The sequence below is a fragment of the Zingiber officinale genome, chromosome 2A (genome assembly GCF_018446385.1).
Source record: "Zingiber officinale cultivar Zhangliang chromosome 2A, Zo_v1.1, whole genome shotgun sequence".
Taxonomy (NCBI): Eukaryota; Viridiplantae; Streptophyta; class Magnoliopsida; order Zingiberales; family Zingiberaceae; genus Zingiber; species Zingiber officinale.
The window spans coordinates 109098219-109103005 of record NC_055988.1 but is presented as its reverse complement, the minus strand read 5'-3'; positions in this window follow the sequence as shown (position 1 = coordinate 109103005).

The following is a 4787-nucleotide window of genomic DNA, read 5'->3' as shown; positions in this document are numbered from 1 at the left end:
CGCAGCGAGACACAGCAAAAGCTTTTTCGTCGCCTTCTACTAATGATCCTCAATTTGAATTCATCCAACATCAAGTAATCTGTAATCTGTAACAAAAGCTTACGGCAGATGGTTAGAAACGAAATAGGTAAAAGCAATTGCGAATCGAAACAATAAGAGAAAGCGATGCAAAACAAGTTATATCGTGGATCGGTCTCGCACCGATCCATGATTGATCATCTCGATCGGTCCGCGACCGATCAGAATTAACTGATCGGTCCCGCACCGATCAGCGCCGCTTGCGCAAGACTTCGATCGGTCCGCGACCGATCAAGACTAATCTGATCGGTCCCCGCATCGATCACGAAATCTCGAGGCTACCGATTGATTGATCGGTCCGCAGACCGATCAAAATCCTGTTGGGCTATTGATCGATTTCTGATCGGTCCGCAGATCGATCAAGAACACAGCGGCTCTCGATCGATTTCGATCGGTCCGGCACCGATCGGCAAACGCTCAGCAGCCATCGACATTCCCCGATCGGCGACACCGATCGGTATAAAGCTTTCACCGGATCGGTCCGCACCGATCCAGTGTCAAGTTTCCTTTGATCGTCTGCCGACCGATCCAGCCTTCTGACGGGCTCCGAGCCCTCTCGACCTAGTCCGGAGGAACGAGCTCCCTAGCTCTCTCCGACTTCATCCGGGTCCTAGAGAACGAGCCACCGAGCCCTCTCGACTTCGCATGCCAAGCTTCCTTCTTGGACTTTTCAACACGGATGTCCGATCACCCTTGATCCATCCGGATTTTTCCTTGCCGGCTTCACTCACTGGACTTGACCGCCAAATTCCGATTAGGACTTTCCCACCGCCTGGCTTCACTCGCCAGGACTTTCCAACCGCCTAACATCCCAGTTAGGACTTTCCCACTTGCCAAGCTCCCTGCTTGGACTTCTCCATGCAAGTCTCCATACTTGGACTTTTTCCGAATCAGTCAACCAAGTCAACCTAGATTAGTAATTAACTGAGTTAAATATCGATACAAACTTAAATCGTTGTCAACAAGAAACAACATCCGTGTCGATCAGATCAACAATCTCCCCCTTTTTGTTGTTTGACAACACGATTTAAGTTTAGATCAGAAGTGCTCATTTACCCATAATTTTAGGGAAATCGGAATCCTCCCCCTAAGACGGATACACCACCAAGTCAATGACGGGAATCAAGATCCTTCCCGTTATCCTCTCCCCTAAAATTAAGCTTTCATACATTTCTAAACTTAGGTATCCTCTCCCCCTTTGTCAAACACCGAAAAGGCTCCCCCTTAATCCATCCTGCCTTCTCTTAACCAACCTAGAGTTCCCTCTAAGGTTTCAATATGACAATAAGATAGACAAAAGATACAATCAAATCATGGCATAGGAACAGCATAATAAAAGAAAACAGAGACAATGAAGCATAATAGAGAGCAAGCAAATATAAAACCGAGGAGCATAAATATATGAGTAGCATCAGAAGTACAAATATCCAGGTCAGACTAACACATAGCATCCAAAATACATACAGACTAGGTGACACACAGACTACATCAATCAACGTCCTCAACATGAGGAGCATCATCATCATCGGCAGGAAGGGTGAAATCCTGAGACGGCACGCTGGAGGATGGATAGCCTGGGTAAGACTGCGGAGGCGGGTATCGTGCCATCCATCCGAGTAGCAACTGCTGCGTCACCACCTGATGACTGCGCATATCATCGAAGCGCTGGTCAATATGCCCGCGCAGGTCATCGTAGCGTAGTCCATCGAACTCAGCAGTCACCATCTCCTCGTGGCGGTCAAACCGGCTCTCCAGCTCAGCGATCTGCCAGCGCAGATCTGGATCCGCCTCGCCAATGTCAGCAGGAGGAGCAGCTGCAACCTGTCGTGGAGGTCCCCGTGGTAACTCACCTAAAGCTCTCCCATCCTTCCACTGAACATCCCCATTTCGCCCTATGATTCCAGACTTGGAAAATGCCCTTTTCCCAAGTCGGCAATCCTGCCTGACCATTTTGATTATTCTACCCTTAGAGACATCAACCTGAAGAGTCTCAAGCCAATCAGTAATTATATGCCCATAAGGCATATAAATAGTGAAGCCGCTAGGCTGAGAATATGATATGATCGAGGAGTAGATGCTCGACATGATATCAAAATCGAGACGCCGACGCAAACCATAGAGCATAAGACAATGATATGATCGGATCTCAGATAAGGGTTTAGATGTGATAGGTAGAAGGCAGTTCGTGACAATTTTAAAAAGAATGTAATCTTGAGGAGATAATCTCAAGGCTGCAAAAGTAGGGAAGTCAACATCTAGCTCATCTAGCCCTTGTCTAGGCTGTCTGAAGAAGTACTCATATATGTCGTCAGGTGAGATATCAAACGGTGGAAGTAATTGTTCTGGTAAGTCAGGAAATATCGAAAAAACATCACCGGAACACCTCCGACAATCGAGATACTCAAAGAAAGATGAGATACTGAAATCAAGAGTCCGCTTAGCAACTCTTGTTTTAAAACCTTGATCACTAGTCTCATGAAGGTTATTATAGAACTCAGAGACCAGGTCATAGTTGATATCTCGTTCCAAGTAGACTAGTGAATCGAGTTTATAGTATGCTATGATTTCGGACACTTGTGGGCAAAATTCGTCCATGAATTTTCTATCCACGGACCTACAAGGGAGTAATTTGAAAGTCCTTTGTTGAAAAGCTTGTTCAGACTGGCGGTTTGGGAATCTACTGGAACTAGCTGGTTGGGGTCGGGAAGAAGCAGCAGGAGTTTTGGATTTGGATGTCTTGGTTGGTTCCTTAGAGGTTCCCTCACCATCAGTGGGTTTCTTCCTAAGGGGATACAATGGGAAAGAGCACAGGAGCCATCAACAATGAAGAACCGAGACAACAAAACAACAGAAGATTCAGTGAGAAATGAAAACACAAAGCCAAGTTTTTAGAGAGGCAAGAAGTTACCTTGGTGCCATTTGAACTTTAGAATAGGGCTTCGAGGGTTAGAGCTTCGGGTAGGGTTTGCTGTGCAACGAGAGAGGAAAAAGAGTGGAATGGTGGGGAGAGACGGCTAGGGTTCGCGTGAATGAGGGAAAAAGAGGGATCGGGAGGTTTTAAGGGTTGAGTGGGTGTACAGTGAAGAAATGATCGGACGGTTGTCCGATCAGAAGGTTTCCAAAGCCCCTGATCGGTCTGTAGACCGATCAGAAAGTGCGAAGCTGATCGATCCTCGGACCGATCAGGGAACTTCCTGATCGGTCCGTAGACCGATCAGAGATCGATCAGTAAGCCCAAATCACAGACTTAACCAATGGAACCACTGATCGGTCTATGGACCGATCAGAAGAGCCCTAAGCGTATCAGATTACAGACAGAAAGGTTGGGAAGTTTTTGGATCGGTCTGTCGACCGATCCATCTTCTCCTGATCGGGCTGTAGCCCGATCAGTGTCTGATACTGAAGTTTTCAGTGATTTCAGTAACCGAAATCCTTAGATATTTTTGATAGTTCGTAGAAGTTTCTCCAGTAAAACTTTCAAAATCAATATCTAGAACGCTGAGAATCTACAAGCATAACTATGTCCTAACGATGGCCTCTTATGGTGTGAATTTGTTTATAACCTGAGACTTTCAAATTCGACCACAAACACTGAGATTTCAGACAAGTTTCAAGTTTGTCAAAATAGACAACTCAAGGTTAAAGACTTAAATCTTCAACCTTGCTATGTTATGTTCAGTCCCAAATTTGGCAAAATATGTCCAAATTTCTATCATTATTTCAATGACTTATCCTAGTTTCAATCAAAATCACGGAAGGTATCGATCAAAGGTATCAAACATTCTAACAATCAAGATTACATGATTTAAAAGGAAAAGTCCAACCAAGTTTCCTTGGTTGGAATATATGAGTAAGATCTAGGAACCAAATACACATGAGTTATATAATGGTCTTCCCCATACTCAATTAATGTCTCTTCAACCTAATTATTCAAGGGATGCATGATACATTTTGAATAATTTGGTTGTTCCTAGCATCTCACCCCATTTCTAGCAAACAAAAACAATTTGTTAAACCTTATCGTTTGTGTGAGATGTCCCCAAATTGCCCAAATCAGTTTCCCAATTACTCTTGTCATTTTAATAGTCCTTATTGATCATGGTGAGGTTCTAATGACCTAAGGAGCCAAACACATCCCCAACTCCCTCCTTAAATGACTAAATTCATTTTCCGGAAGGGGTTTGGTGAAAATGTCGGCTAGGTTTGACTTTGACTCCACATATGTGAGCACAATGTCACCCCTAGCTACGTGATCTCTAATGAAGTGATGACGCACTTCAATGTGCTTGGTCCTAGAATGATGGACTGGATTTTTAGTTAGGTTGATCGTGCTAATGTTGTCACATAGCACTTGTACACCCTTATAAGAAAGTCCATAATCCTCTAGGGTGTGTATCATCCACAACAATTGCGATACACTCTCTCCCATGGCAATATATTCGGCCTCGGTCGTGGAGAGAGCAACACAATGTTGCTTCCGACTTGACCAACTAACTAAAGATGAACCTAAAATTGGCAACCCCACTAGTGCTTTTCCGGTCCAATTTGCACCCAGCATAGTCGAAATCGGTATAGCCTATCAAGTCAAAAGACTGCATACGAGGGTACCATAGACCTACTCGAATTGTGCCCTTAAGGTATCTCAATATTCTCTTAACTGCAATTAAATGAGATTCCTTGGCACAGACTTGATATCTAGCGCACATGCC